The sequence below is a fragment of the Oncorhynchus clarkii genome, chromosome 10 (assembly GCF_045791955.1).
Source record: "Oncorhynchus clarkii lewisi isolate Uvic-CL-2024 chromosome 10, UVic_Ocla_1.0, whole genome shotgun sequence".
Classification (NCBI taxonomy): Eukaryota; Metazoa; Chordata; class Actinopteri; order Salmoniformes; family Salmonidae; genus Oncorhynchus; species Oncorhynchus clarkii.
This window is the reverse complement of record NC_092156.1, coordinates 12,060,088-12,073,328: the sequence shown is the minus strand read 5'-3', so window position 1 is coordinate 12,073,328 and position 13,241 is coordinate 12,060,088. Positions and strand designations below refer to the sequence as shown.

Here is a 13,241-nt window from a genome sequence, read left to right as displayed (position 1 = left end):
TTAGTTTCAGTGAAGGGAAATCTTAATGCTACAGCATACAATGACGTTCTAGACAATTATGTGCTTCAAACTTTGTGGCAACAGTTTGAGGAAGGCCCATTCATGTTTCAGCATGACAATGCCCCTGTGCACAAAATAGTTTGTCGTGATCAGTGTGGAAGGACTTGACTGGCCTGCTCAGAGCACTGACCTCAACCCCATCAAACACCTTTGGGATGAATTGGAACGCAGACTGCAAGCCAGGTCTAATCACCCAACATCAGTGCCCAACCTCACTAATGCTCTTGTCGCTGAATGGAAGCAAGTCCCCGCAGCAATGTTCCAACATCTTGTGGAAAGCCTTCTCAGAAGAGTGGAGGCTGTTATAGCAGCAAAGGGGGGGGAGCAGGTGTCCACATACTTTTGTAGACACTGGTATGGTGCTGGAGAAAATGAATGAGGTTGAAATGTGCCGGAATTAGCCTTTAAGGTCAGGCTTTTATTGGGAATTAAGTGAAAGGGGATACCTAGTCAGTTGCACAACTGAAGTGCATTCATCCGAAATGCGTCTTCTGCATTTAACCCAACCCCTTTGAATCAGAGAGGTGCAGGGGTCTGCCTTAATCGATGTTCAGGTCTGAATCTTCCATTTTAGAATGTAAATATATTTATTTAGTTTCCTGCCATGAATGATACATGTTATGTACAACAATTTAGTAGATCAGGATTTGTCACTCATCTACAAAATGTTAGAGAATTGAGAACATTGTTTTTACTGTGTCACGATGTCATGATGCAACAGACAGTACAATGTAACTGTTGTCTTTGATTCAACCGGACCTTATAATCTGTGCTTCATCATAAACCGCTCTGGACTGGTCTCCATGCCTTTCATATGGCCCTATTTATTATACACAATAACCTTATTTCTACACACACTTGTGGTGTATTCCCACTTGGGAAGAGGACACGGTGGTGGAGAGACAAGACAGAGACGGGAGAAAAACAATGCAGTACTAAAGAAACAAAGGGAGCCGACATTGTAGCAAGTTATTCAAAAGCAGTCAGTACAACAGTTTAATCCTTTCGGCTAGAGTTGCTGACAGTGGCTAACCCTTTAAAATGGCCCCTGTCCTACCTCATGATGTTGGAGCGCCCCCTGTCTTTATACATAAAGATACCTGCTTTCAACAGGCCAGTTTCACCCGCACAAATCCTCCCACAGGACACAGCAGGCCAAAGCCTTTGCTTCCCCAAACACACACAGCAGGCCAAAGCCGAACAAGGTCAGTGATATTTGAGACAGATTGATAAGTAGCTTGCATTGATGGCAAAGTACTGGATGGATGGTAGTATCAATCAAACCTGGATGTTAATGAACTCAAACTGTTAAATGTAATGATTTCAGACTTCAACTATATACACAGCTCAAAAAAATAAAGGGAACACTTAAACAACACAATGTAACTCCAAGTCAATCACACTTCTGTGAAATCAAACTGTCCACTTAGGAAGCAACACTGATTGACAATAAATGTCACATGCTGTTGTGCAAATGGAATAGGCAACAGGTGGAAATTATAGGCAATTAGCAAGACACCCCCAATAAAGGAGTGGTTCTGCAGGTGGTGACCACAGACCACTTCTCAGTTCTTATGCTTCCTGGCTGGTGTTTTGGTCACTTTTGAATGCTGGCGGTGCTTCCACTCTAGTGGTAGCATGAGACGGAGTCTACAACCCACACAAGTGGCTCAGGTAGTGCAGCTCATCCAGGATGGCACATCAATGCGATCTGTAGCAAGAAGGTTTGCTGTGTCTGTCAGCGTAGTGTCCAGAGACAGGAGACATCAGGAGACGTGGAGGAGGCCGTAGGAGGGCAACAACCCAGCAGCAGGACCGCCACCTCCGCCTTTGTGCAAGGAGGAGGAGGAGGAGCACTGCCAGAGCCCTGCAAAATGACCTCCAGCAGGCCACAAATGTGCATGTGTCTGCTCAAACGGTCAGAAACAGACTCCATGAGGGTGGTATGAGGGCCCGACGTCCACAGGTGGGGGTTGTCCTTACAGCCCAACACCGTGCAGGACGTTTGGCATTTGCCAGAGAACACCAAGATTGGTAAATTCGCCACTGGCGCCCTGTGCTCTTCACAGATGAAAGCAGGTTCACACTGAGTACATGTGACAGACGTGACAGAGTCTGGAGACGCCGTGGAGAACGTTCTGCTGCCTGCAACATCCTCCAGCATGACCGATTTGGCGGTGGGTCAGTCATAGTGTGGGGGGGCCGCACAGCCCTCCATGTGCTCGCCAGAGGTAGCCTGACTGCCATTAGGTACCGAGACGAGATCCTCAGACCCCTTGTGAGACCATATGCTGGTGCGGTTGGCCCTGGGTTCCTCCTAATGGAAGAGGAAGGCATTGATGCTATGGACTGGTCCGCCCGTTCCCCAGACCTGAATCCAATTGAGCACATCTGTAACGTAATGTCTCGCCCCATCCACCAACGCCATGTTGCACCACAGACTGTCCTGGAGTTGGCGGATGCTTAGTCCAGGTCTGGGAGGAGATCCCTCAGGAGACCATCCGCCACCTCATCAGGAGCATGCCCAGGCGTTGTAAGGAGGTCATACAGGCACGTGGAGGCCACACACACTACTGAGCCTCATTTTGACATTACATCAAAGTTGGATCAGCCTGTATTGTGGTTTTCCACTTTAATTTTGAGTGTGACTCCAAATCCAGACCTCCATGGGTTGATAAATTTGATTTCCATTGATCATTTTTGTGTGATTTTGTTGTCAGCACATTCAACTATGTAAAGAAAAAAGTATTTAATAAGAATATGTCATTTATTCAGATCTAGGATGTGTTATTTTAGTGTTCCCTTTATTTTTTTGAGCAGTGTATATTTGATCTAGAAATGTGATTTAAAAAAAAATGTTGTTAGAGGTGGTGATGATCAGTTCACTGAATGATTCAGTGATATCATGTCTGTTAATTGTTGTACCTTTAAACTATGTGTTTACCTTGATGAACACAGAAGACGTAGGAGGTTAACAACCCAGCAGCAAAATGGCCCCCTTTATCTGTGATAACTTGAGTGACCAATGAATATGTGTATTTAATGGAGGGTATTACATTTTTAAAATATGTGCAAATAAGACATTGAGATGATGAATAATTTACAGTTGTTGGAATACAGGAATGACAAGACAATTTAGAGTTGATGTATCGCAATTAAGCATAGGATCCACTGTATACCACATCTTCACACCAGAGGAACCTGACCCAGCCAACAAGCCTGCAGAGGACAGAGGGACCAACCAGTCACGTCATGATTGAAGCTGACCGAGAGCTACCAGTCATGGTGCAGGATGGGATAAAGACGTCAACAGACTGAAACCAGGGACAGACTACCGGATCTCTCTGCAGGTAGAAAAACTATCCAAACGGGACTACTGTATGTGGATGACATTTTTTTTTTTTTTTACTGACGGCATTCCGTGACAGATTGTGCAAATATATTTTACTCCAAAATAACTTATGTATGTTTTTGCTAATAGTAAGGCCACAGGCATTGTTTGTTGTAAGGTCACAGCACATTGAACAAATCCAGACCCCTAAAATGCTCTATATTGTTGCTGTTGTGGTCTTTCTAAAGCAGGGTTCAGCAACTGGTGGCCCACGGGCCGGAATTTGGCCCGCTTTTGATTTGGCCCCCCAAGTTTTCTGAGCAAGACATTTTTGTTGTTGTTGAGAAATCACTTTTTTCCCCTTCTTTTTTTCCCCATTGTCGGACATAAGACTGTAAAAACATCAGCAAATCAGCTCCAAGTGATTTTAATTTTGGAAATCGGTTTAAAAGTATTTCCATGCATAATAGCGAGATATACTGTATGTGATCGTACACAAATGTTTCAAGGTTTCAAATGATTATTATTATGTTTTAGTCAAATATATTTGTTTGGGCTTCTTGCGTTACATTTTTTGGTCTACAAATTATTTATAATTATGTTCCGGCCCCCTGACCATCCGCTCAATAAAAAAAATGGCCCCCTACTGAATCTAGTTTATGATCCCTGTTCTAATGGACACAATAACATGCTAGACACTGTGCCACAGATAGATGGAGAGTGCAAGTACAGTGAAAACATGCTGCTGTTGGAATCTCCTGACACATAAACAAATGTTGAGTTGCAGCTTCAAAGGACACTGGGTCATGCTTCATTTATTTCAAGAGGAGACAATGTTTCTAAACAAAAGTGGACAGCTTCATCCCTAGGTCATTGGTGGGAATGCTTACATATTTGTAATGTGTAACTGATTTCCTCTTCCTCTGCTGTGCTTTGTGCAGGGGAAAGCCGGGACTGAATGCTGACATGAATGATGACAGTGATGGAGCTGGATATCCTCTATTCTCGTTTGTCGATGAAAGCATTTTCAAAAAGGAGTCTTTCTTCGGTAAACGCTTGAGGTGTGAGAGTTAGCGCTTCCATTTTTATGAACTTTTGATTTCAACCGTTTCCTGTGTGTTACCATTATTTTCCTTTGGAAATCCTATCATATCTGCAATGTATTACGTACGTAGAGAGTAGCAGGAGTTCAAGTATAATTGAACATGATACAAACAGGATGTGTACTCACATCCAGGAGGATTGGATAGACAAAACAAAATATTCCTTTTGTATGATCAGAACACATACTACCCTCAAAACCGATCTGCATGTCCTCTTCCAGCCTTTATCTCTCTACTGGATAACTATGAAAGTGATACTGGTGAGCCTGAGACTGTAACCCTAGATGAGGAAGCAGAAAACCACAAGTTTCTGGACTGCATGCTTCGAATGCCCACCCTGAAGTTATCAGTTAAAACATATGGTGGAGAGGTCGGTAACAAGAATACTGTATCTTTATTTAGTCTGGTGAGTAGGAACATAAGTCAAATCACAGATGCATGCAGAAAAAGTTAAAACCATTTTAATGTCACATCAATTCACAGGGAGAACCATGGCCAAGTTGGAACCTTTACAAGCTAAAGTGAGTCAATCAACACCCCATGATTGAAATTGTCCCCATATGTTTCTCTCATTTTTAGATTGCACATAAGTACCTAGTAGAGAAACAGCTCTCCCCAGAGGGATTACTGGAATTCAAGGAGCAGCTCTACCGTATCTGGTTTGTGCTGTACGCCAGACGAGGAACTAGCAGGTGGGTATAAAGCTCTTCTCTTATGTAACTGTTACTTTTCAGATGTCAAAATAGTTCTTCATTAGGCTGCTAAATGTTTTCTCTTCACTGGTTAGGGTTATGTTTGTTCAATGTGAAATCCATTCACAATTAAAGAAGGCTGTATTGTCACCTCAGTCTCGCATTTATTTAGTCTTTATGCCTGTCTTTTCAAATGGCATACAGTGTGGACTTAGGACTCGAGACTTGGCTCGACTCAAGGCACACATTTGATGAATTGAGACTTGACTTGGCAGGAAAGAAAATAACTTGAGACTTGGAGCCTCGAGACTCTGGACTCAACTTGAGATTGATGTCTCGAAAGGCTTGTTCTGGCCTGTTTCTGTACCGCTTAGTCCGAATTTGATAGCTTATCTTACTATATGACACAATGAAAATGGCCTGTTGCTGTTTCATTCAATGACTAGACAAAATATAGTTCTATAGTCATCATTACATCTAGGGAAAATATGACCAATTACTCAAGCTTGAGACTTGGGAGGAAAAAAAACAACTTGTGACTCCACATGACTTGAGATTACAATGACTTGACTTGCCCTTAGCTTTTGTGTATTCCTAGGAGTAGAGTAGTCTATTTTCACTTATGCTGTACAGTATGTGAAGCCGCAGATTGTGCTATCATGTCATCGTGTGCATCACCAAGCTAATCTAAGTGGTGGATGACCTCCCATTACTCTTCAATATCATCCCTTCAGGAAGAGGGTGGAAAAGCAGTGGTGTTCTATGTTCCAGCCTCATAATGTTCTCCCATGTTCCTCCAGGCCGGACTCCTCGGGGTTTGAGCATGTCTTTGTCGGAGAGACCAGAGGGGGCCGCACAGTCATCGGCTTTCATAACTGGATCCAGTTGTATATGCACGTGAAGCTAGGAAACATTGATTAAAGGCTACACTACAGTGTGAATGCAAATTCTCCCCAGGTTAGATTTTTTTTAAACTGGCATGATGAATGTATGTTTTGATTATCATGTTGAATCGGATGTGCGACTTTGATGAGTTGACAGTTAACAATTCCAGAGTATTCTTAAGAAATGACGTGATATACACTGCTCAAAAAAATAAAGGGAACACTTAAACAACACAATGTAACTCCAAGTCAATCACACTTCTGTGAAATCAAACTGTCCACTTAGAAAGCAACACTGATTGACAATAAATTTCACATGCTGTTGTGCAAATGGAATAGACAACAGGTGGAAATTATAGGCAATTAGCAAGACACCCCCAATAAAGGAGTGGTTCTGCAGGTGGTGACCACAGACCACTTCTCAGTTCCTATGCTTCCTGGCTGATGTTTTGGTCACTTTTGAATGCTGGCGGTGCTTTCACTCTAGTGGTAGCATGAGACGGAGTCTACAACCCACACAAGTGGCTCAGGTAGTGCAGCTCATCCAGGATGGCACATCAATGCGAGCTGTGGCAAGAAGGTTTGCTGTGTCTGTCAGCGTAGTGTCCAGAGACAGGAGACATCAGGAGACGTGGAGGAGGCCGTAGGAGGGCAACAACACAGCAGCAGGACCGCTACCTCCGCCTTTGTGCAAGGAGGAGCAGGAGGAGCACTGCCAGAGCCCTGCAAAATGACCTTCAGCAGGCAACAAATGTGCATGTGTCTGCTCAAACGGTCAGAAACATACTCCATGAGGGTGGTATGAGGGCCCGACGTCCACAGGTGGGGGATGTGCTTACAGCCCAACACCGTGCAGGACGTTTGGCATTTGCCAGAGAACACCAAGATTGGCAAATTCGCCACTGGCGCCCTGTGCTCTTCACAGATGAAAGCAGGTTCGTTCACACTGAGTACATGTGACAGACGTGACAGAGTCTGGAGACGCCGTGGAGAACGTTCTGCTGCCTGCAACATCCTCCAGCATGACCGGTTTGGCGGTGGGTCAGTCGTGGGGTGGCATTTCTTTGGGGGGCCGCACAGCCCTCCATGTGCTCGCCAGAGATAGCCTGACTGCCATTAGGTACCGAGATGAGATCCTCAGACCCCTTGTGAGACCATAAGCTGGTGCGGTTGGCCCTGGGTTCCTCCTAATGCAAGACAATGCTAGACCTCATGTGGCTGGAGTGTGTCAGCAGTTCCTGCAAGAGGAAGGTATTGATGCTATGGACTGGCCCGCCCGTTCCCCAGACCTGAATCCAATTGAGCACATCTGGGACATCATGTCTCGCTCCATCCACCAACGCCACGTTGCACCACAAACTGTCCAGGAGTTGGCGGATGCTTTAGTCCAGGTCTGGGAGGAGATCCCTCAGGAGACCATCCGCCACCTCATCAGGAGCATGCCCAGGCGTTGTAGGGAGGTCATACAGGCACGTGGAGGCCACACACACTACTGAGCCTCATTTTGACTTGTTTTAAGGACATTACATCAAAGTTGGATCAGCCTGTATTGTGGTTTTCCACTTTAATTTTGAGTGTGACTCCAAATCCAGACCTCCATGGGTTGATACATTTGATTTCCATTCATAATTTTTGTGTGATTTTCTTGTCAGCACATTCAACTATGTAAAGAAAAAAGTATTTAATAAGAATATTTCATTCATTCAGATCTAGGATGTGTTATTTTAGTGTTCCCTTTATTTTTTTGAGCAGTATATACAGTGCCTTGCGAAAGTATTCGGCCCCCTTGAACTTTGCGACCTTTCGCCACATTTCAGGCTTCAAACATAAAGATATAAAACTGTATTTATTTGTGAAGAATCAACAACAAGTGGGACACAATCATGAAGTGGAACAACATTTATTGGATATTTCAAACTTTTTTAACAAATCAAAAACTGAAAAATTGGGCGTGAAAAATTATTCAGCCCCCTTAAGTTAATACTTTGTAGCGCCACCTTTTGCTGCGATTACAGCTGTAAGTCGCTTGGGGTATGTCTCTATCAGTTTTGCACATCGAGAGACTGACATTTTTTCCCATTCCTCCTTGCAAAACAGCTCGAGCTCAGTGAGGTTGGATGGAGAGCATTTGTGAACAGCAGTTTTCAGTTCTTTCCACAGATTCTCGATTGGATTCAGGTCTGGACTTTGACTTGGCCATTCTAACACCTGGATATGTTTATTTTTGAACCATTCCATTGTAGATTTTGCTTTATGTTTTGGATCATTGTCTTGTTGGAAGACAAATCTCCGTCCCAGTCTCAGGTCTTTTGCAGACTCCATCAGGTTTTCTTCCAGAATGGTCCTGTATTTGGCTCCATCCATCTTCCCATCAATTTTAACCATCTTCCCTGTCCCTGCTGAAGAAAAGCAGGCCCAAACCATGATGCTGCCACCACCATGTTTGACAGTGGGGATGGTGTGTTCAGCTGTGTTGCTTTTACGCCAAACATAACGTTTTGCATTGTTGCCAAAAAGTTCAATTTTGGTTTCATCTGACCAGAGCACCTTCTTCCACATGTTTGGTGTGTCTCCCAGGTGGCTTGTGGCAAACTTTAAACAACACTTTTTATGGATATCTTTAAGAAATGGCTTTCTTCTTGCCACTCTTCCATAAAGGCCAGATTTGTGCAATATACGACTGATTGTTGTCCTATGGACAGAGTCTCCCACCTCAGCTGTAGATCTCTGCAGTTCATCCAGAGTGACCATGGGCCTCTTGGCTGCATCTCTGATCAGTCTTCTCCTTGTATGAGCTGAAAGTTTAGAGGGACGGCCAGGTCTTGGTAGATTTGCAGTGGTCTGATACTCCTTCCATTTCAATATTATCGCTTGCACAGTGCTCCTTGGGATGTTTAAAGCTTGGGAAATATTTTTGTATCCAAATCCGGCTTTAAACTTCTTCACAACAGTATCTCGGACCTGCCTGGTGTGTTCCTTGTTCTTCATGATGCTCTCTGCGCTTATAACGGACCTCTGAGACTATCACAGTGCAGGTGCATTTATACGGAGACTTGATTACACACAGGTGGATTGTATTTATCATCATTAGTCATTTAGGTCAACATTGGATCATTCAGAGATCCTCACTGAACTTCTGGAGAGAGTTTGCTGCACTGAAAGTAAAGGGGCTGAATAATTTTGCACGCCCAATTTTTCAGTTTTTGATTTGTTAAAAAAGTTTGAAATATCCAATAAATGTCGTTCCACTTCATGATTGTGTCCCACTTGTTGTTGATTCTTCACAAAAAAATACAGTTTTATATATTTATTTTTGAAGCCTGAAATGTGGCAAAAGGTCGCAAAGTTCAAGGGGGCCGAATACTTTCGCAAGGCACTGTATATATATATATATATATATATATATATATATATATATATATATATATATATATACACTGAGTATACCAAACATTAGGAACACCTTCCTAATATTGAGTTGTACCTCCCCCCACCCCCGTTTGCATCAATTCGTTGGAGAATGGACTCTACAAGGTGCCAAGCGTTCCACAGGGATACTGGCCCATGTTGACTACAATGCTTCCCACAGTTGTTAGGTTGGCTGGATGTTCTTTGGGTGGTGGACCATTGATACACACAGGAAACTGTTGAGCGTGAAAAACCCAGCAGCGTTGCTGTTCTTGACAGAAACCGGTGCGCCTGGCACCTACTACCATACCCTATTCAAAGGCACTTAAATAGTTTGTCTTGCCCATTCACCCTCTGAATGGCACACATACACAACCCATGTCTTAATTGTCTCAAGGCTTAAAAATAATTATTTAACCTGTCTCCTCCCCTTCATCTACACTGATTGAAGGAGATTTAACAAGTGACATCAATAAGGAATCATCTCCACCCGGCACAGCCAGAAGAGGACTGGCCACCCCTCATAGCCTGGTTCCTCTCTAGGTTTCTTCCTAGGTTTTGGACTTTCTAGGGAGTTTTTCCTAGCCACCGTGCTTCTACACCTGCATTGCTTGCTGTTTGGGGTTTTAGGCTGGGTTTCTGTACAGCACTTTGAGATATCAGCTGATGTAAGAAGGGCTATAAAAATACATTTGATTTGAAAGCTCTCCCCTGGATTCACCTGATCAGTCTGTCATGGAAAGAGCAGGTGCCCTTAATGTTTTGCATACTCTGTGTATATGTCAAGCATAACAAATGACTCTTTCTCGTGGATGTATGTCTTCATTGTTGTCTCTCTCTTCTCTCTTTTATGTCAAAACCAGCCTGACAAGAATAAGCACATCGTGGCGCTACAGTTCAGTTGGAAGAATGGAATAAAATCCAAAGGCAGCATCTTCGTTGGCGTCAGTCCTGAATTTGAGTTTGCTCATTTATACCCTGTGTTTCCTGGTCTCACCCAATGAGCGTGTCAGTGTTCTTCAGTGTCTATGAGGTGGACGTCGTCTGTCACCTGTTCTTGTGAAGTACCAAAACAAAGATAAAAACAAAAAACACTCAAATACACTCTCATCCGCCTCCCGGGTGGCGAAGTGGTTAAGGGCGCTGTACTGCAGCGCCAGCTGTGCCATCAGAGTCCCTGGGTTCGCGCCCAGGCTCTGTCGTAACCGGCCGCGACCGGGAGGCGACGCACAATTGGCCTAGCGTCGTCCGGGTTAGGGAGGGATTGGTCGGTAGGGATCTCCTTGTCTCATCGCGCACCAGCGACTCCTGTGGTTTGCCAGGTGCACGGTGTAGCCTCCGACACATTGGTGCGGCTGGCTTCTGGGTTGGATGCGCTGTGTTAAGAAGCAGTACGGCTGGTTGGGTTGTGTATCGGAGGACGCATGACATTCAGCCTTCGTCTCTCCCGAGCCCGTACGGGAGTTGTAGCAATGAGACAAGATAGTAGCTACTACAACAATTGGGGAGAAACACTTCTTTCTGTGACACTGGCATCTACCACTGACAGTTATCAAAGGGGTAAAAATTCAAAGTTTACAATGTAGGTGCACACAGGTCGAGAGAAAGATTTGAGGTGACAGACAGTGACACATGGACATACAGTGACACATTCAATACAACCTTGCACATTCTTGCCTGCATCTAGCTGATCTAGGGTGTAATCATTAGTCCAAAAGTTGCAAACAATAGTTTCCATTGGGCAAATTCAGGTATGTTTATCCCCGTTTCGTTCCATTTGCTTCCGTTTAAGAAACACTTTTCAACAGTGTCAGCGGAATGAAATATGGTCAGCATGATCACATGCAAACAGTTAACTTTCATAGCCACACAAACAGCTCATTGGCCTTTGCCATGTGTTCTGTTGGGGCAGTAGAGTAAAGAGTGAGACCAGGCTGCTGAAATAGCAAATGCTACCATGTTTTGGAGTCTTGATGTCACAAGCTCGCAAGAGAGGGACAGTGAGTGGGTGTGGCCTCGTATTTATTTTACTAGGCAAGTCAGTTAAGAACAAATTTTATTTTCAATGATGGGGAAAATACAAGAAGCTGTGGGAGTTGTGGAAGATTGGCATCTAACATGGGGTTTAGGATGCCTGTGGCCAAGTCCTGCTTTATGGTGTATTCTAGGAGAAAAGTTCTATATGTTAGGTTGTAAATATACAGTCAGGATATAGGTAGGGTGTCTGAGTTTAAGTATTTAGGTATGTGGTTTGATGAAAGGCTTACGTGGAAGAGACATGCTGAGCATATTTAAATGAAGTGCATGAAGGTGCTGAACCTCATGAGGGCAGTGGCAGGATAGGGGGTCATATAGACAAACATTGTTGTATATGTACCAGGCATTGATCAGGTCATCTTTGTGTGTCATGGGTGCTTTGTATATGGATCAGCAGCCAAAACAGTACTACAGCGCCTGGATAGGATACGGTCAAGAGCCCTGAGATTATGTGTGGGTTATACCTGTTGAGGCATTGCAGGTGGATAGTAGGTAACTGCCACTGAGGATAAGATGGGACAAACTTGCATTAGAGTACTGGGCGAGGTTGAAAGGAAGTTAAGAAGGATATCCTGCAGTCAAGGCAACTGGGGAATGCTGAGAGCGAGGAGTGGGTAAGCAGAAGGTGGTAGAATATGGACTGGGGAAGAGAGAGATAGGGCCGGAAATTGCAAGTGTAGATGTGGACATGATTGAAGGCAGGGGAGAATGGGGTGAGGACGTGAGACGGTGTGTGGAAAGATATATAGATAATCAGTTTTATTTGTTTTTAAGGACATATACAGATGGTTCAAAGGCTACAGTCAGTGGTAGGCTGGGGTGAGGGGTGTATATCCCTGATTTCAATATTAGAGTATGTAAACAGGTTAACTGATTATGTGTCAGTGTATGCGGCCAAGTTGTAGCCAATTGGTTTGAGATGGGTGGAGGAGGAGAAACCACTCAGTCTCTTAATGGGATTGGAGAGGATAGGAGTGGTGGTAAGCTTTTACTGGGTTCCTGCCCATGTGGGTGTGGAGGGTAATGAGAAGGCCGATTTGGTGACTAATGCTGCGTTTAGACGAGGGCCGCTAAAACGTCATACCTGTCAGCATAGTGGGATGAGAAATCAAGAAAGAGAGTGAAAGCAAACACGACAGTACGTGTTGCTATGGTGATTTCAGTAAACAATCAGTGCAAATCAACATCTGAAAGAAAACAACCCGACAGCAGACCAGAAGACAAAAGTAGAAATATCTTAACTTTGGCGGCAAGTCCTGTCTAGTGGTGGCTGACAGCATTCACCGCCAGCTTCAATGGCATTTACCGTTGTGCTCTCATTGAAAACAATGACACCCGGTTTGCTGCTTATCATCTATCTCGTACCATGTAAACGCAGCATAAGCACAGATAGAACAATGAGACAGATATTTCACCGGATGTATAAATGTGAGCATCCGGTTGGCGTTTCCACTCACTACCAAACATGTGGGCCGGCAGTAGGAGAAGATGGAACGAGATGGATTTTGGCTGACATTCTGCTAATTCAAATAAAATTTGCGTTGTTTAGTAGAAATTCCCCAACGGAAATTTGCAAATTAATGCGCTAATAGGAAATTTGCAAATTAATGCGCTAATAGGAAATTTGCAAATGAATGGGCTAATAGGAAATTTGCAAATGAATGCGCTAATAGGACATTTGCAAATGAATGCGCTAATAGGATGAATGCGCTAATAGGTAATTTGC

At 44.0% G+C, this 13,241-nt stretch overlaps 1 pseudogene; it reads left to right on the top strand.

Moving 5' to 3' along the window:
* Positions 1 to 3,312: 3,312 nt before the first annotated feature.
* LOC139419822 (uridylate-specific endoribonuclease B-like) lies at positions 3,313 to 10,541 on the top strand (annotated as a pseudogene).
* The last annotated feature ends 2,700 nt before the right edge of the window (positions 10,542 to 13,241 follow it).